A 21,121-nucleotide genomic window follows, 5' to 3' on the forward strand; every position below is an offset into this window, starting at 1 on the left:
TACCTGAATATCTAAGTGCAGCATCTTAATCTTCTACATATACTTGACTCAAAGGAAGTTGTGTTCTTTTAATGAGTCATCTCAATTTATTCACAGTAATAACAACTTGTTTAAAATACTATTTAATTTGCTTTACGATATATTATGTCTAGTTGTAAGTACAGCGTACAAAAGACTGCAGCCCAATCATACGTCTGTATGTATAGTCAAACGTAAGTTCCAGTGAGTTCAGTTAAGCCTATTCTGAAGTAAGATGCATATATACATAATACTGTCTCTCTTTATTTGTTTTCTATGTATGTCCAAGCTGCAATCACATGGTTCCACATGTTCTGTTTATTTTCTGTTTGCAAATAAAGCTTTAAATAGATGGTCCTTACTTTGCTCCACTCCCCACAGTTTTCAGTAATAAAAACAGTTTGATTATTCCATTTTTTTAAAAAGACAATAATTACTTTTTCATTCCAAAACACCTGGAAAAGTGCTGGTTGAGGAAAGTAATTAGCCCAGCCAAGAATTATCAACCCCTGGTTTCATAATTCCATAACATCCCAAGTTGTAATTACTTTTGTTGCATTTTTAATTACATTAAATGTACACCTCAAGGAAAAGAAAGGACTTATGACATAACTAAATGCATCTTAGACACCCCTCTTGACACTTGCATGATGTTCTAGTACTATGGTTATGAGGTTCTCATTTGCTCTTGCTATGATTACATAGGGAGTGTAATGCTGTATGAGCTGCAATATATTTTTCCTTATGATGTTGAGAGCAGAACTATTGCGACATGGACATCACAGTGGCACAGGAGAGTGTGAATTGTGTCCCAAATACCCATCTTCACTAAATTGATAAAATATGACAGAGGGTGAAGATTTGGTAAGTCAACTCCTCTGTAAGTTTTACTGATTCAAATGTTCCTACTTTAGTTGCAGCTTGCTTTAGTGTAATAAGTTCAACTAGAATAGGCCCACTTGAATCAATGGAACATAAAGAGTAACTGACCCAACAAATCTTCACTGATTCAATGGTCTTACTCTAGTGTGACTTACTACACCAAGCAGCAGGATTTCAGGCAGTCTTATACTGTGGGGTCTCTACTTAAGAACTTAATCCATATTGGAAGGTGGTTCTCAAGTTGAAAAGTTCTTATGTTGAATCTGCATTTCCCAGAGGAATGCATTGAAAACCATTTAATCCGTATCTGCTCTTTTCCGTCCATAGAAACTACAGTGGAACCTCTACTTAAGAACTTAATCCGGTTTGGAATGGTGTTCTTAAGTTGAAACGTTCTTAAGTTGAAGCAAAATTTCCCATAGGAATGGACTGAAAACCAATTAATCCGTTCTGGCTGTTTTTTTGTTATGTAGAGGTGCATTCGTACATTGAAGCATTAATTCCCATAGGAACTAATGCAAAGCTGGTTAATACGTACTCTACCACTAGGGGGAGAATTTTTTTATAACCTAAGATGACCTAAGGTTAAAAAAAGAGCAGGAAAGGGTTTTTTTCCTGTTCTTATCTTGGATTTCTGTTCTCAAGTAGAAGCAAAATTTATCAAATGGAGCTGTTCTTAAGTTGGATTGTTCTTAAGTAGAGACGTTCTTAAGTAGAGACCGCACTGTATGTATAAAGCTGTTCTTGTAGAAATTCACTAGTCTGGAAAAAAAAATCCAGGAATATAGGAAAACTCATCTAATCTTGGGTAGGTAAAGCTATCTGAGTCATACATGCCCATATTTGTTTAATTATTACTTATTTTTCCTCTTGGTTCCCTTGCTATTGCTTTTAAAAGACAGCTGCCTCTATGAACTGGCTGTGAACTGCCACATAAAATGTCTGCACTTAATCACTCCCAGAGAGGTGAGACTTAAATCGAACTTCACACATACAAGTAGAATGTTTGGGAGCCATTTAAGTGTTGTCTTGCTGACTGCCTATTTGGAGTGAGATGGCCTGGAGAGATAATACTGTTTTGCTCAGCACTTTTACAAAACCATATTTTTTGGGGGGGGGGAATTGTTTTAAAAACAATAAACAAAATTTACTTTGGTAAAAGTTATGTACTCCGGGAATCTTGGCACATTCTTTTTTTGTTCTCGTATGAACGAATTCAAGTAAGTCAACTCTTCTAGCACAGATGCTACCTGCGGGAAATAATGAGTGTCCCAAACAAGCAAGACAGCAGGTTCATATTTTTCAGCCAGTATCCATTCTCTTCCTCAGCTTCTTTCCTACAATGCCAATAACATACCTGGAAACCTATCCTCTCCATTACTTCTCCAAATCCCACTCTTTATTTTCTATGTTATTTCTACTATTCTAGAACAAATGCAACCTCACTAAGCAATTTCCAAATGCAGGATTATGCTACAGTACTTTCATACATTACAGTACTCCTTTTAGCTCTTCCTATACAATCTAGCGGTCTGACATGCCATCATGGTATGTCCCCAGAAAAGAACCTGACTGGACCATATACAGACTTCTAATAAGGCCAATTTCCCATTTTTATCTCTTATCCTTATCTCTTTTGGGGAAACTAATCTGTGTCTTCTCAGTTTTCCAGAGACCTTTGTTTACGCTCTTCAAGTTTCTAGAGGCCTACATTCACTGGTGCATCTGATGTGGACACAGGAGAGAGCGTTATCTGTTACTGCATATAGACTCTGGAACTCTCTTCCACAGGAGGCCAGACTGGACCCATCTTTGTTATCCTTCTGCAAGCAGATAAAGACCTTTCTCTTTAGGTAGGCTTTCCCTTCGTGGTTAGCTATTTGAGGAACGTTTTGAATGGCATGTTATGCCTTGTTGCTTTGAATCCGTTTTTGGTGTTGATTTTCTTTACCGTTATTACTGTGGTTTTTGTCTAATTCTTTTAATAGTTACTGTTTTTAGCTTACAAATAGTATTTTAACGATGTAAGCCGCCTTGGGTTCTTTTAAGGAGAGAAGTGGGCTAAAATATTTTGAATGAATGGTTACTTTTGGAGCCAGACATGGCAATATGGCAAGGATGGGAAATGTGTCATCTTCCAGATGTAGTTTTACTGCAATTTCCCAAGTCCTGGCTTAAATAGTCAGCCAGCAATCCCCAGGATGGCAGGGATTTCAGTCCAACATCATCTGGAGAGCTTTATGTTCCCCATCAGTGCATTATGGCAAGTGTATGAATGGCGAGCCTATGAATGGCTTATGAATGCAGCACCTGAGATCTAACATCAGTTCTCTCATGCACTCTAAGGAAGACTTGCTCATTCACAGTTCTGGGGCTGCGAAATCCTATTGACAACCCCTTTTCCAATTATCTTTCAGATTTCAGTGCTCCTCTTCATGATAGTTCATGTCTCTTGCTCCTGCAAGCAGGCAGTTACTTCACCTGTTTGCTTCCTCTTGCCTGCATACAGGAAATGCAAGCAGGAGCTAAGAATGTCTTGGGATTTGAAAGACACATCAGGCAAAGGGCTTGCAGTGAAGATGGCTGAGTCTGAGTCTGTATTTAAGACATTTAGGTTGCATTGACTTTAATCTGATTTCTCTTTCTTATTAAAATGAATTTCCTCTAATGCAACAGGAGAAACACTTGAACTAATATTAGGAAAGCTGCATGATAGAACCATGCACTTATCACATGATCTGGGATTTCAGGATTGATAACCATTTCCCTCTGCACATATTTCACATGACAGAAACTAATTAAATGGCACATAAGAGGCCGTCGCCAAGTTTCAATGAGACTGCAATATGTCTTTTTAAAAACACTGCTTCCTGAGATATTTTAACAACATTAGTGTGTTAGTGTGTGTGTCTGTGTAGAAGAAAATTCAGATTTTTTATTATCGAGATATCTATCTACTTATATCAATAATAACCTTCCAAATTCAAAGAAGGTGCAGCATGATGTCAAAATACTTTTGTTATATTAATTTTGTTCTAAGGATCTAAAGGATACTCAAAAATGTTCTTATCCTGCATGAAAAATCATGTTGAAAAAACACCCAACCACTGTGATACTTCTTTACTCTTGCACAAGAGCAAAAAGGTCATTACCAGCAGCTATAGCTAAAAGTTTTATTTTGCACACAAAAAGTTGAATTTTGCAATTTTTTTTTCTGGAAAAGAGGTTTGTTTGCAAAAAAATAAAATCCCGAAGTGTGAAAAATAGAGAATTGGTCTTGTACTCTCATGTAGTGAGGAGGACATTTTTGTAACACACCCTGCTGGATTTATATATGAGCTAAATAAAATGGTAATATCAAGGGTGACTCACAGACTGAGGAAAGAGGGGAGTCTTGTTTTAAAATATAGGGGAGGTGATGCAATCTTGCTTTGATCACAAGCTGCAGTCTAGAAAATTTTATGCTAAACACAGTATGTTTTTCTGTAGAGTGACACAACACTCCTGGTTACTTCCACGTTCTGTATATAATAATGGAAGCGAAATATAATTAGTGGATCTTAAGTCTTGCCATTCCACCTTATCTCTCCTCTTTCCACACATCATTTTCTCTCCCTCTCCCTCTCCCTCTCATACACACACATGCACACACACATCGGTTGATCATGCTGTAAAAACAAATATGGGAATGTCTATCACACAGATTTATCTTTGTATGTGACTGAATAAATAGGGATGGTTCTTGAGAATCCTAGTGGGGACTTGTCAATTGAGATTTCTTGAATCTCTTTGGCATGGACAGAGGGCAGAAACAATCAGCTGGGACATTTGTTCTACTTGATAAGAATTCTATTTGATAGGAAGTTATTAGATTCCCTGTGGATGGCAATTCCCATCCACAACTCCTAAAGGTATCTGTAAGAGCTGCTTCCCAAGCATTTAAGAGCTTATCAACAGCTACAGTCTTTTGTTTTAACATCTAGAGCCTAGAAAAGTTACTTTTTTTTGGAAAACAGCTCTCTACTGGCCATGCTAGCTGTGAGACTCTCATAAAAGTCATCCAAAAAAACAACAAAAAACTTAACTTCTAGATCTTGTGAACTCATCTGATCTTCCTTTATTTTTCAGACCTATGACTTTTCTACATTTTTTATGAAAATGCCATTCTCTTTTCTTTCCTCCAGGATAAGATTCCTTCAGCAGTTTAAAAAAAAAAGGTCAGAAACAATATTTGATATTCTGAGGTATGTGCATATATTTTAAAAAACTTTCCTTATTTGCATACCAAAGATGTCAAATAGAACTTTGTTAGACAAGAGACGTCTAATGCCATGGGGTTTGCTCAACTACTTATCTTTCCACTTCATTCTAGTATCATGATCTAGAAACTTTTAATCCCAAATTTTCGGGGCATTGATGGTGAGGAGATTGTGGGATAGTATATGACAAAGCTGACATGCTACTGAGTTTAAAATGTACTCTGTTAAATCATTTCAGAGGTAACTGGGAATTTATGTTACACAAGCCTTACAGAAAAAATATTTCTATAAGGATTCTAGGAACTTGTCTGTGACCAATTCTTGTACAGAAGAAAACACTACTTTTTTTACACATGCAAAAAACAAGCAGTATAATAATCACTTGCTTCTTTTGGTGTTTAGTCATTGTCGTGTCCGACTCTCTGTGACCCCATGGACCAGAGCATGCCAGGCCCTCCTGTCTTCCACTGCCTCCCGGAGTTGTGTCAAATTCATGTTGGTTGCTTCGCAGACACTGTCCAGCCATCTCATCCTCTGTTTGTACTTTATGCCAAGTCAGTGTGGTTGTATGCACCACCATAAGTCACAGCACCAACTCAGAAAAAAGCTCCCAGCTAGGACCAGGGCAGGAACAGAAAGCTTGGGTGGAGCTAGGCTTACTTAAGTCTCAAAACCTTCAAATTTAGGCCTTTCTCCCATTTATGTAATGTATCTGTTAGGTAGAACTTGCAAAAATGGAGAATTAAGGTATCTGTAGTCGAGAAAATCCAAAACTCCCATCTCTATGAATCCTATCCTGTTATATCATCCTCTTTTTCTTTTGCCTAGCTTTTTTGTCTTTTCCAGTGATTCTTGTCTTTCCATGATATGTGACCTCCCCATTATACCCTCTGCTTAGTCACTGTACTTCTATAATAGGTTTATCCTTATAAAATTTTGAAAACAATGTATGTATCTTGTGATGATGGGTAGAACATGCCATGGGAAGATTCACATACATCCAATTCTAGAACTGTAGAGAACCAACTGAAATCCTTACCAGTGTTAGCTAATCTAGCCCTTCCAATTTTTTTAACCAATGATGCATTTAATTTATTGCGATTATTTCCTTCCAAAACCTTCCAGTGACTATGACTGGAAAGTCATAGATGAAGCAGAGCCTGGAATAAAAAAATCACCCCCAAATGCTATTCAAACCGATTTTCCAGCGGATAATAACCAGCACAAGATAAAGTGCATATATTCCACTCAGGTAAGGTCAACAAAGTATCACAGACTTAAAAATAATAATATAGCAGTTGAGCAAAATATCATATTGATAATGTTAGTGCATATTTGTGTAGTTTTCATGTTACCAATTCAGTTTTATATCATTCAGATTATTCTTTCTAAAAATGTTTAATATTAAAGATTAATATTTAACATTAAATACTGAATAGCAAAATAATTACATCCTTTAAAAAAATAACCAAAATGAACATTTCTAGGAGCCTAGATCCTGTTGCTTCTTCACCGTCCAATATTCTGCCTTAATAGTCAGTACTTTTATCCTTTAAATCCAGGTTTTAGACTTGCAAATGCTTTAGAGTTCTTAAGGGAATATGAAATTTCATTGAGAAAAGAGATAAAGTGGGAGTCTCTCTCAGATTTTTTGGATCCAGAAATAACTGCTATGGTAAAGTAAGGTTCAGGATGAGTCAAGAAATATGTGCTTTGGATTTTGTCATCATAGAAACGGACCACCTTTTCCAAAGTGTTCAGGTCAGAAGCTTTGTCAGTCATAATCATAATGGCACTGGGCCAATGCATACCTGGCCTAACATTAGGGAGAGATACTACTGCTAGATACTGACCAACTCTTTTTGGGGCTTCCCTGTAGGAATGGGGATGATTATAACCATGTCCCTGAAAGCTTTCTGATCCACGGTTATCAAAGATTAATGAGACATTAACAGCATCATTTTTTCTAATGAAGCTGGAAATTTTGCCTAAATAATCAGAACTGGCTTTTGCAGTCAAAGTTTACATATCCACCAAACAAGTGTTTCTTAGTTTCTCATTGTTTCTCAAAAATCTGGCCCCAGGTCTGTAGCTTTGAATGCACATTGTGCAAATTCACCAAGGACAGGAAGAATTTCCACTCTGAGATCTGGGCCTGAGCCTTCAAAAGATGGGTAAGCACATCGGCTTCTAACTGGAAATTGCTTTCAAGAGGACTCAGGATTGGATGATGAAATGTTGAGCTATATTTTTTAGTATAGATTCCAAGAAGCTTATCAGTTCTTTAGAGCAGTGGTCCCCAACCTTGGGCTTCCAGATGTTCTTGGACTTCAACTCCCAGAAATCCTGGCCAGCAGAGGTGGTGGTGAAGGCTTCTGGGAGCTGTAGTCCAAGAACATCTGGAGGCCCAAGGTTGAGGAACACTGCTTTAGAGTTAAACTTTTGAGTATTGAGACTATACATTTTTTTTCATAAAAGTCAGCAATTTTCATCCATGCTTAAATAAAAAAGCAGAACTGTTCAGACAGGTGAGAAAACAGTTCCTCTAGGTGACGGGCTGTCCCTCCCACTGCATTCCTGCCTGTTGCCATCACCTTCTTCAGTTCATTGTGTAGTAGTGTGTATATGGTTCGTATGGAGTCCTTTTGGCTGAAGAATGATTGCCCACCTAGTTTCTGGCCCAGGAAGGTCATACTGTGATAGGCCTTCTCGGCTGCGGCCAGGTGGGCCAGCCTGGCCAGCAGCGAAAGCCAACTCTAGTTCGCCTCATGCTCCTTCTCCACATTGTCCTTGGCCTTATCGTAGGAGAAGATGCCCAAGTGTGAGAAGAAAATCTCCAGCACCACCTTTTGCACCGGCACTGGAGCACCCAGCAGGATCACCTCCCCCATTCACCTGCTGCGATGCCCATGGCTTCCTCACTGGGTGCTGCTTCACCAGATACATGCTCGGCTGACTACACATATACACACACAATCTATCCCTTCAGAAATGGAGGGACATTTTTTCTTCATGGCAAGAGAATCCTTAAAAGTGAGTGGCATAGATGTCACTCACTTAAATGGGAGGGGGAAAAAAGGGGTTGCAATCAGGATTATATTAGAATGGTTAAACTTGTACCTTTCTCATAGTGACCACCTGGAATTGCAGGGTATTGACAGCTATTAATTAGGTAACACTATTTATATAGGATTGTAGGTATGCAGTTTTTGTTACACTAGTTTTGCTATTGTTTAGCTAAGAAAAAAGTCAAGTAACATCAGTGCAGAAGACCAGCAACACGAGACATCCTCATTTAGGAATAAGTGCTACTCCCATCAGTATAATTACCGGACTTGGAAAGGTTACTTTTCCAAGTTACAATTACAAGAATCCCCCCAATCAGAATACCTGCACCAATAAGTAGCATTTCCAAGCTCTGAATGTTAATTTCCTACCTAGGATTAATTCTCTACTACTTGCCTTATTTCATTGTTTCAGACTACATAAAGCACTAGGCAAAAGCTGGTTCTTGTAACTGAAAATGTCTGACCTACATTCCACTAAATATCCAAGATGCATTAAAAGATCAGGTTCAATACAATCAGCATACAAAGGCTCTAGGCTGAGATGAGAAGTCCAACATGGAAAGGTCAACTTCTTCTTTCAGAAAGATCTTTAGAACCATATCTCATGCTGTACACTAGTCTATAAATACATCCTTATCTCATGACATGGACAGAACCACAAGTCATTTTTCTTACCATATAAAAACAGCACTGGACTATACCTTAGGATTAGCCTTCACCAAACATTCCCCCAAAACCATCATTTATGATTTATTGCCAAGATGCTGATGGAGAAAATCTACTTCAAACATTGAGAAAAAAAATGCCAAATGAATGAAACAATCCATTTCACACAAAAATATGTGTCTCATAAGGGCCCACAAACCATGCCATTAAGGACAGATATTATATTTCTGCATAAGAAACAAAGAAAAATATACCTTATAAAAGTTGGAACTCCATCAACAAGCAACTTTTAAAATGTAGTAAGTACAAAACTTGCAAAATACCAAACATTAAGGTAAGAAATTACTGTACAAGAATATGGAAGAATGATCAGGTCACCCTCTTCCTCATTTTAATTTCAGCAACAAGTATTGTTCCAGAATCTTTGGCTACCAATTTACAATAATTGTCAATAGCTGATTTGCTTCCTGAAATTCTAAAATAAATGACTTTGCAAGCATGTCATCATATGCACATATTTTTAGGATTCAACATTTAATGTTTAGGCTTCATCTGTTGGTCCACTCACATACACCATCAAGGCTGAGAAATAAAAAGTGTAATATCATAATCATAAGAATTGTTTTCCGCACACTAATTTTTAACATTTATTTATTAGTTATATTTTTGTCCTGCTTTTCCTCCTATAAGGTCAAGGCAGCATTCATGGCTCTCCTCTCCGTTATCCTTATAACAATCCTGACAGGTAGGCCAGAATGAAGAAGAGCAGGTTTGATGGCTCAGTGAAGGCAAGAATCTTAATGATGCTAGCTCTGTCCAACCCTTCTAACCACTGCATCACATTAGCTCTCCAGTTATTAAATGATTATAATTTGTGTATACACAATATTTTTATATTGGTTTAGGTATCTGGCTGTGGAGCCAGAGGTTGGGAGTTCAATTCTCCACTGTGCGTCCTTGACAGGGGGCGGACTTGATGATTCATAGGGTCTCTTCCAGCTTTTCAGTTCTAAAATGTTATTACAGTATATTAAAATGATGTGAAGCTGAGAATATAAGTGCAGCGTCCTCTGGGCCATCTGACCCAGTGATTGAGAGCGGTTGCTGGAGGGGATCTTGGTTGACATAGAACCTGAGGAAGTAGTTCCTAAGTGATCCACGGAAGTGTGTCTGGTAGAGGAAGGAGGGGAGGAGCTAGACATGATTCTTTGGGAGGAGATAAAAGAAGGAGAAAAAGCGTGCAAGTTCAGTTGGATAGGAGTGGGAGCTCTAGGAAACACGGTAGACCGAGGGGTGCAAACTGAGCCCATGCTTGGAGGAGAGACTCCTGCGGGACTTTCTCAAGCATTCCCTAACTTGCAGTGGGGAAGCGGATTGTTGCCTGATCCATGTGCGGACGGTATTACAGGAAAAGGTTTGGATCCTTTAGAATGGACCGTGGTTGTTTATCCCCGCAACCATCCTGGGGGGAGGAGAATGATCAGGCCTGGTCCCTCTTTCCAACAGAAGCCTCTGGAGGGAGTCTGGGCCCGCCACCCGTGCTGTGGCACGGTCTGCGCCGTGAGGAGTACTCCCTTGAGACCGTTTCGGCCCGGCCCCCTTCTAATGAATGACATGCCGTTACCTAATGTTAAAGTAAAGAAATACAAGTTGTTGCCTGAAGTGAATTTGTTGGATTCTTTTGACTCCGTTGAGTTGAATGCTGTTAAGAATAAAGACGTTATTATTGGAAGTTCTGACCAGCCTCTGACTCTCTTTCCCGCCTTTACCACCAGCGCACCCCCGGCCAAAGACGAACTTCTTTACAAATGGATTAAACCAAAACATATGGGAATCAGATAACTACTGGGATCTAAAGCAAACAGAAGCTGAGGTAAAATGCTGTTTATAATATCTGTGATATTCTGAAGAAAGTAACAGTCCTCAAGAGAAGTTGTTCCTATGGGATTAAACACCACTTTCTCACTGGAGGTTATAATAAATTATATCTGAATGCTTAACAATTGCAATGACAGTTCAGTTTCCACAGAACTGTCACTGCAGTTGTTATATGTAAAAATACTTTACCTCCTAATGCTAATCCATGTCAAGGCTAGCTAACAACCTGAAACATCATTTACTTGTCAACTTTTTAATTTCCCTGAATTTTTAAAATAAATTTTTTTAAGAAACAATTTTTAAAAACAAAGCATAACATTAACAAAAGCTGATCAATTTATAGTTTCTAAAATTAATATCAATGTTTTTCTAAAATTATCCAATTACTCCAAAAATAACTTCCAAGTTTCATTTTCTTTAGAAAGATGGAATAGTGTTGAAACAGTGATATTTTCAGTAGTTCTGTCTCAAGGCTGTTTTCTTATTACACTTCTACCAACATCCTTCTAACAGAATTTAAGTGGGTCTGGCTGTCCCATGCTGATCTTGTAAACCTGTGTGGTAGTTTAGTCTAAGAAAGAGTGGCTAACCTGTGGTTTCCCGGTTAGCTTCATGGACAATTGGGATTCAACCTTCAATTATTACTGGCTGTCTAAAACCTACTCCCATTGGAAAAATATTATTTGCTTGAAATCTATCTAACTATCTGTCTGTCTGTCTGTCTGTCTGTCTGTCTGTCTGTCTGTCTACAAGATATCTAGCCGCGCCATTACCATTGGTCTCTGAGTGGTGTACAACAATATTAAAACATTTTTGAAAAGTCTATCTCTTGTGATTTAGATGTTCCTATTACCCATAACATCAAACTGTCATTTTGAATTCTAACCTCAGATAGCAGAAGACACACCTAGAGATCCAGTAAGTATAATAAGCACAGTGTTTCAGCAATGCTGTTCCCTTACAGCTTCATGCCTCAGCAACCAGACTAGCAAACCAAGCTCATGCTGTAAGCCGCCTAGAGTAATCTTAATTGATTAGATAGGCGGGATATTAAATAAATAAATAAATAAATAAATAAATAAATAAATAAATAAATAAATAAATAAATAAATAAAATGATTACCTCCCAGTGACTAGGCACACAACAAGACAAGCTAATCTGCAAACTTCAGGAGGCGAAAAAACCTCATTCTGTGACAGCCATCTTTCATCACTTAAAATTCCTGCTTTTAACAAGGTACCATCTGTGTCATCCAGCTGTATCCTCAGTGTCACTAAAGGGCATAGTATTGCATTAAAACATTCGTCTTTCAAATCCTTTCGGTGTCGGGCTAACAAGTGAACTTGGGAAGTCATCAGATTTTAAGAACTCAATTGAGCTGTCCAAGGTACTGAAGTTTTTGTTTCTGTTGTCTGCTGTTGGTTATGAGCTAGCTTGCTGCACTTAACTACTCCCAGCTTCTTCCACAGCTTCAGGTTCTTCTGATGTTTTGATAATGTGGTGGATTCCATGGGCTGCAACAACAAAAAGCTACCAAAGAAAATGCTGTTGAAAAAACAGCAGTGAGGCTCCCAGCTGCTTTCCTGTAGTATCTATTGTCTTGAAATGTATTTTGCAGCTTCTTGTTTTTATTGATGATTTGATGTCTTTTGTTTGCTATATTATTTGTTTCTTTTTGATGTAAACCACTGGAATAGTGCCCGGAACTAATTGGGCAGTATACAAGTTTCTTGAAATAAATAAATTGTACTTTATTGAGTGACCAAACACTTATTTTTCATTCAGAATTCTATTACTTTTCTCTTATTGGCTAGATTGATTAAGGAATTCTTCACTTTGGCTGAGTATATCCTGGCTTCCTCTCAGCGTAACTGGCATTTGAAAATGAGGAAGTAATTATTCCAAGTGAACATTTCCATGATCAAGTCAATTAAGGCAAAGAAATACAATTTAAAATAAAAATAAAGGATGTAAATAATGTTTAACAAATAAATATGCTAAAACAAGCTATATGAAACATTTTTAAAGCCACAAGAAGCGAGGAAAGAAGCAGGAAGCCACATGCCACACTGCCAATTTAGGGTGTTTTTTCCCCCAAAAGAATATTGGGAAAAGGAGTCTTAGAGTCATACAACATTGGCTGGGTTTGCACGATGCCCACCCTTGTCTTTTGCCATGAAACATCTGCCATGTTTTGAGGACTATTATGACTAGTTCTAACCTGGAGTAGACCATCTCAGATGTCTTGGAGTACAAATTATGCCCCAAATTCTCCCCCCCCCTTCCCAGGCTGCACTGAATCAGGAAATGTTTAGCCTTGAGGGAACAAAAAGTAAACAGAAAGTGCCCAGACAAGCATTCCAGATTCATTTTCTTTGGGGGGGTGGGGGAGTGAAAACTGCCATTTCTGGAAGCTTCCAGAAGCAAATGCAAAACTAAGTAAAACAAAATAAGTATTTGCATTTTTAAACTTGTATGTCCTGAGGACCCAGGGGGATGACTTCAAAAAAAAATCTAAATAAAATATAGCATCCTGTGTTGTGGTAGTCTAAAAGCAACAAGACAGAGTTTTTGTTTTCTTACTTACAATCATAGAACTTGGAAAGGATCTTAGACATCCTGCTCAATGGAATAATGTTGCAAAAACAGCATCTCTAAGAAATTGCTGTCTGGCCAATGCTTAAAACACATCTAGTGCCTACTCCTTCCCAATGCAGCCTGCCTCACTATCCAGCACTTTTACTGTTTGAAAGCTTCTGATGTTAGGATGAGAGCTAAAATTCTGCTTCTTAGCTCTTTCCACCCATTAGTTTCCATCATGCCTTCGGGGGCAACAAAATTTTTGTCTGTTCCATCACCTAGAAGGCAGCCCTTTAGCTATTTGAAAGCAGTGACATGTCTTACTTTAATCATGTTTTCCCAAATCTAAACAAACCTATCTCTTTCAATCATTGCTCACAGGACATCTGTACTTTATTGTTCACTCTTCCCTGGACATGTTCCAGTTTCTCAAGGCTGTTCTAAAAAGGTAGTAACCCAGAACAGGAACTAGTCCTTGTTTTTACCGACAGTGGTTTGAATCCAAATGTCTGCCTGAACCACCTCTGACCTATTCAATCAGTTGGATTTACATAACAGTGGACCCATTTGTTCTGGCTGGGAGTAGCTATTGGATTTAGGTCCTGGTCTTTATCTTTCCATTTAGAAAAAAACAGATCATGCAAAATAATATTTCTCTGTTTGTATGACATCTCATTTCATCTGACAGGTTTCATCCCCAATGGTAGCCACTATTAAGGAATCATGAAGAGATTGAGTTCATTGTTTGAGAAGTATCAAAGGATCATATGGGATGAAAATTTCTGCATTTAGGTAGGAATAGTCTTTTCACCTCATCATAATGAGCAAATCACTGGGATAATGATGGCCTAAAATGAAAGAGCTACCATACATTATTGACCTACTGAAGATTTCACACACACCCCATACGTGGTGAGATAACAAGGAAAATGGTTAAGATGAGATTATTTGCTACAGGCCATGGCTTTCCACTTTTTTTCCAGCCTGATACTAAATAAATTGCATTTGCTATAAAGAGCTAAAATGAAAGAGAATCGAGACTGTAGCCTCTGTTCTTACTTCTGGCAGTGAATATTACCTTCTCAAACTTTTCAGCTGGTCAACTACTATCCCATTTGTCTTATCTTTTGCAGCAGACGGCAGCACAAATCCTGTTATCAAGGCAAAGTTAACACAGTGCTCATTTGGCTTTCCAGTCCTCTTTAATCTTCAGTACGTCCCGCACAATCCCATAAACCTTAAATACATCCAACAATTCTCAGTCTGTCTCCCCCTCTCTTTCTCCCTCTGCCTGCAGTAAGTAAAATAACTGCACACTGAGTCAGGCCAGAAGATACTGACTTGTATGAGCTCCTCCTGGTTCTCTCAAGCAGACTGGGCAAAGGAAATCAAACTACATACATTCTCAGATAATGCACTTGCAAGTCCCACTGCTACTTTCATGGAGCAATTAAACATGCAGCAAATTCTTGAAGCCGGCTACTCCGAAGTAGAATGGGACCCCAAGACAAAGATCTCTATATCATGAGACACAGGATGGATAAAATCAATGACTTCTTTTTTAAAAAAATTGATTTAAACCACAATTTAAATTTTAGAATAATTTTTTAATTCAAATTGTCTCTCCAAAAATCAGATTTTAAAATTTTAAATAGTGATTTAAATCATGATTTAAACTGATTTCATTTAAATTAAATCCACTCTGGTGAGAAATAGAAAGCAATTTGCAAACCAGATAGTAGCTATGGGTTACTTGACTGAAGTATCCTGTCTTTGTCAAAGTCTATCATGCATTGATAGTCTCTTTTTCAGACCATACAACAAGGCACCTTAAGGATTTTCAAATCCTTTCTGATCCTAGTCTAATGGCCCTTTCAATCAATATGACCATTTCAAAACTATTGGGGGGGAAGGCTTTGCTCTGTCATCATTCAATTTCTCCTGAGTCTGACTGGGATAATTCCTAAAATGTTGCAGTCATGGCTTTGATCTCTCCCCCTCTCCCTGCCCCCCCCACAAACAAACTCTTTTTGTTCTTGTTTTCCTAATTCCCTCCACAATGTGTGCCATGCATTCCTAATTATCAGGCCAATAATGGCCTTTGTGTGTCTTTCCTATTCTGTGTTCTGATATACAGCTATGTGGAAGATGCCCACATTTACATGTTTAGTTCACTGTTTTCACAAGACTATAATTATTTAAAACACAGTCAAATATAGGTGAAAGAAGGTACTGAGACTCAAATAGAATTTGTTTCTGCTACATATGTAAAGCAGACTGCAAAGTGACGTAGCATATCTCCAGAGCATTAGCGGGTAGCTTCTGTTTGGGATGGCCACTTCCTTTTGCCTAATGATGAGCCTCGTGGCGCAGTGGTTAAAACGCTGTACTGCAGCTAAAACTGTGCTCACGACCTGGGGTTCAAATCCCAGGTAGCCGGCTCAAGGTTGACTCATCCTTCCGAGGTCGGTAAAATGAGTACCCAGCTTGCTGGGGGGGGGCAATGTGTAGCCTGTATAATTAAATTGTAAACTGCCCGGAGAGTGCTTGTAGCGCTATAGGGCGGTATATAAGTCCAATAAATAAATAAATATATAAATAAATAATTGCAGAGCTGGGCCTGCCCTTCAATACAGCATTTTTATGGTGGTGTGATGGCTGGTGAAACAGGAGGAAGTCAGGTTCTTCCCATCCCTTTCTGTAAAGAGGTCTCTGGATCCTGTCCATAATGTAGAAAGAACAAGGAAAAACCTGCTGTGGTCCCGAAGATTACACAAATACAAAGTAGGTCATACCTTCTATTGGATCACAAAAAAATTAAACAAATAGCAAGTTTTCATGGATTAAATCTACTTCCTCAGGCTCTAAGCACACCTCATTCACAGGAGAAGGTGCAGAAAAATTGACGGAAATTGATGTTGCTTTTTTCCATAATGTTTGATTCATTAAGCTGATTTTGACAGCATCACTCCAACAAAAAAGAACTAAAAAGCAGAATATATTAATCTCAGCTGAACTGGTGGGCAGCTTTTTATGTATAAGAAATGCCAAGACTCTTGGTGCCAACAATTCTTGAGTCTTTGTCTTGCAGTAGCACAAATGGGACACAACACCAAGTGAATCATTCAGAGAGACCTGTTTTCCTAGGGGAGATATGGCTGTTAACCTTCTTCCTCAGGTTCTCTCTACCATGCAAGAAAGAAAGATTTCTCAGGTGCATGTATTAATCTTCACTAATCAGACATACAGTATTAATTACACTAAGTAGTTGAACACTAGAGGAAGTAAGCCCCATAGAGAACAAATGTATCATTTGTCACTTCTGTCATTTTATGCAACCAAGACTATGGGATGCTTTCAGGAGAACTAATGTTTAGTTAGTTGTGTTCCTTAGAAAGCCCAGAGTTGAACACTCAGCTATTTGCAACCTATGCCTCACAAAAACTGCATTAAGGAAATGTGTCTGTACAGTATACACAAAACACTAACAGGTGTTTCTCATGATACTGGAATGAAAACCAGACGGGACTCAGGATGTATGAGACAGAAATATTGTATTTTAAACTATAACAGCCAGAACCTTCCAGCCAGGGACAGCAGGACATATAAGAACAAAATTTTAAGGCTCTATTTGTGATCAGGATATTCTGCATACAGTGGGGTCTTGACTTAAGAACGGCTCGAGTCAAGAACATTTTGACTTAAGAACCACTCTCATAGGAAAATTTTTACTTGACTTACATACTTAGATTTGAGTTAAGAACTGAAAAAAAACCCATGTGGGAGGCAGGGAAAGTGCAAAATGTGAACTTTCAGTTAACTGTTGGCTAGTGAAAAGGGTGCCTGTCTGCTTCCTCACTCCTCCCAGTGTTTAGAGAGTGGATTGGGAGACAGTCTTCAGACTGCCTGGGACTGTACTGCCTGGACTGTATTTTCCCTGCCTTCCCTGAACCTTTCTTGACCTAAGAAAAAAAGAAACAAAATATCCCCCTCTAGTGGTCGAAGGCAGAATAGCAGCTTCCCATTAGTTTCTATGGACGGAAAAGAGCAGATACGGATCAAATGGTTCTCAATGCATTCCTATGGGAAATGCAGATTTGACCTGAGAACTTTTTGACTTGAGAACCGCCTTCCAATACGGATTAAGTTCTCAAGTCAAGACCCCACTGTACATTTTTGAGGTGGAAGGGAGAATCAGCTTCAAAACAAACTACTAAACAAACTACTAATTTGAACAGGTGAGCATTGCTGGGGAAGTACTAAGTTAGCAGATGTCACAATAACAGTGCCTCAAAATGATTCAATTCAAAAAAAGTCATGAGCAGCTTTCAACACAAAGCTTCTTGTTCATCTGAGAGATCTATCAAAATGATGGTGGTGGTTGTGGAGCATTTGGACAGAGGCAAGGTATGGTTTTGCTCTAAACTGCTGCCCTCTAAGAAGGGGGACCCTCGCAACAATTCCAAGCTTTCCTTCATAATCTTAAAAATGCCAGAAAATGAGGCTCACTGAACAGAGGGTGTGCTAAAATTAGAAATATACTTTTACTATGGTGCATACAAATTCTCAGCGTCTGCTGCTGAACTGATAAGTTGCTATGGGAATAACCTTAATTACTGCACAATGAGTAATAACATTCTCTATAGAAGAATCTTTGCAAGCATCTTCACTTTTAAACTTTTCAGTTTCTCTCCCCCCCCCCACATTGTTTCACAAAGTATACATTTCAACAGCTTCATGGAAGCTGTTTGCAGCAGCTTCTGTGGGACAGCTGATCCACATGGCAGCCATAATGCATGCAGTAGTTTATTGTCATTTTGAATTACTGTCATCATGTGAAGATTCCATCTGCCATCATTAAATACTGCAACAAATATGTACTATAATTTACCCTGGTAGTCCTGAGCCTTCCCAAGTTTTGTTGTCTTCAATACCTTGATCCATGACTGGCCACAGTAAGTACTTTCGATATATTAAACTTGAACTGGGTGATACAATAGGAACATCAACAACAAACTTGAACCTTTATGGCCACCACCTCCCCTTTTATTTCTTCAGAGGGGGCATCCCTTGCTCCTCCAACACCTGGAGGTACGCTAGGCAAGGCATGCCACAGCAGGGATGGCTTATGGCAAGACTTACTCACCACTTGAGAAGACTTGGCCCACTTTCCCCCTTCTCTCCTAGCTGAAAGAATTGGTAAACTCTCCCTTGGGAGCTGGGTCAGGATGTTGAGGAGCTGGCAACAGATCATGTGCCACCCCTTTTGCTCTCTTCTCCTTTCTCATCTCTCTCATCCCCCCCCCACCTCCAAAAGGAGAGCATTCTAAGTAGCTTTGCTCAACGCAAGCCCTCAGCCTCCACTCACAATTTTACCAGTTCCCTAGTCCATGGGTCCTCTCTTTCTAATAACTCCTAGCCATTACAGGGATCAGACACCCTCGGCGTCTCCACTTTGGCTTGATAAGCTTCCCAATCTGGTTCCTCTTTAGCATCCTTACAACTGTCCTTCTCCTCTGGTACCTTTCCTCCTTATCTACCTTTTCCTTTCTCTTCTTCCCTTTTATCCTCTTCTATGCCCCCTAAGGATCCTCCTTCGCTTTCTATAATTTGCTGTGTCTCCCGTTATTCATTCCCCTCCCTCTTCTAGCTCTAACACCACTCCCCCTACATTCACTGCCAAGCAAGAATGGGGAAATTCTTCCTGGATGTTTGGATGCAGAATGGCATGGCAGCATTAACTAGGATGTCCCTGCCTCATTCCTCACAGATATGTGTGCATAAAGAGGATGTGTGTATATATTTTGAATGTCAGTTTTAATCATTAAATGATCTTTAATCAACTAAAGGTTTGAATTTGCATATACAGGACGTGTCTCTTTCTCATAGCTATTTTTGCTGTGATAAAAATCCCCACACACATTAAAAATAGCCCTGTCTTCTGACAACCAGCCCATGCAGATCAACTTTTTAGCACATATTCTGCCACACATTTTATCACATCTCTACACCCAAATTGTTTCACCCTTCTTTCTACTTCTCCGGCTGATACATATGACCAAGCTCTTCCAAGGCAAAAAAATAAAAGTAAAAAATTAAAATCACCCTATAATATTTTAAACACACTGTGTGGGCTTCATGAGAGGTAAAAATTAACAATTGTGTGCTGCTAAGTCAATTCAGATTTATAGCGACCCTTCTCACCAATCAAGAGGTCTACCATTTCCTTCTTTTTGAGGGTGCTCTCAGACTGGGCAGCTTGCACAAGACAAGAGAAGCTGGCTCTTATTTTTGGAGGTACAGTGTGGAATCAAACTCATAGCATCTGGCTCTCCAGCCAGGTAATCAACTCAGTGAGCTACCCGGCCAGTCAATTTAATATTGTGAAGAATTACATGTTAGCATGTGTGGCTTCCTGCCATGTAATCTTAATCATGGTGAAAGAATCATGCCCTACTACAACTACTAAAGCCCTTTGTTTCTACTGTCCACCAGAATGTACTACTGTTCCCCCTCCCACAACACATATCCACATATATCTTGTTGTCATATCTGAAGTCCAATTTATAAGAAAAGTGTGTATAACTGAAAATATACTTAGCAATCAATCCTATTGTAGCTAATTAAACCTAGTCCTTTTTTTTTAACCTGTCTGCTTAGGGTAGGGTGGGGGACTCATTTTGTAATATTGAGAGGGGCACGGAAACTCCAAAAGTAAATAATTAAAACATATACACATAGACTACAAAGCCATAAAGTGTGGTTATGATTCTCCAGGTAGCAACAAATATGTGTCGATTTCATAACCAGTCATATAACACATGCACTCCCGTGTGCACGTGTCTGAGCAAAATTAATGGTTGAAGCAACAGGAATAACCTCCGATTTTCTAAGGCAAAACCTGGCATCACCTGAGGCTGGTTTCCCACACTTTTATTTATTTGCTAAAGGCAGTACTAAAAAGAACATGTTGTGCCAAAGACAATCAGTGTCTAAGTAAACCATGCAAAAACATCTGAATCTTAACAACAATTTATATTTCACACTCCACCAGTTCTTTTAAAAAAAGAAAGCAACACTGCTTTTCCAGACTGATCAGATAGATATTTTGCCTACAAGGGTTTAGGCTGAAATATTGTTCACATAAAATGTTGTGCTTTTGATACAGAAACAATTTCTTTTTACTGCTAGCAATTGTACAATTTTGACCCTAACAGGGTTTTCAAGGTAAGTGAGATATTTAAGGAATGGTTTTACAAGTTCCACTCCCCCAATCAGTTTCCATAGTCATGTGGGGATTCGAAACCTTTTCTCCAGAGTCCTTGTCCATCCCTTTATCCACTACACCACACTGAGAACCTCCAGTCACAGTACCATTACTGGTATTGAGGAGAGTCAGTAACAAGAATCAGTCACTAGTGAATGTGATGGCAATTCATTGGCACTTGATCTATGTTAACTCTAGTCTTCTACTAACTAGGGATGGTTTGAATTCACTTCATTTGCCTTTTGGGCATTACCAGGTTTTACAAACATTCACATGAAAACTGCCTTCCCTGTGATTTCCTGGTGGGGAAACTGCATGCAAAGCATGTGCCCCACCAGGAAATCACAGGCAGGAGTAGGAAAGAATCCTGCCAGAAACCCTGGAAAACAGCTGCTGGTCAGAGTTTGACAACAATTGTCCACCAGTATAGTGATTTATTTCCTTCCTATTTCCTTCCTTCATTAGTTGGCGAATGTTGCAAATCCCTGACTGGTGCCTGGAT

General features: G+C 38.9%; 1 protein-coding gene and 1 pseudogene across 3 annotated transcripts in view; both read right to left on the minus strand.

The window, feature by feature from the left end:
- MTUS2 (microtubule associated scaffold protein 2) overlaps positions 1 to 21,121 on the minus strand; it is a 352,715-nt gene that overhangs the window by 285,117 nt on the left and 46,477 nt on the right. The window lies entirely within an intron of this gene.
- LOC110076465 (KICSTOR subunit 2-like) lies at positions 5,251 to 8,173 on the minus strand (annotated as a pseudogene). Its single transcript, XR_013543358.1, has 2 exons — positions 7,584 to 8,173; positions 5,251 to 7,441 (listed from the first exon to the last, which is right to left on the minus strand). The product of XR_013543358.1 is annotated as a KICSTOR subunit 2-like (transcript).

This window comes from Pogona vitticeps, chromosome 3 (genome assembly GCF_051106095.1).
Source record: "Pogona vitticeps strain Pit_001003342236 chromosome 3, PviZW2.1, whole genome shotgun sequence".
In the NCBI taxonomy this organism is placed as follows: Eukaryota; Metazoa; Chordata; class Lepidosauria; order Squamata; family Agamidae; genus Pogona; species Pogona vitticeps.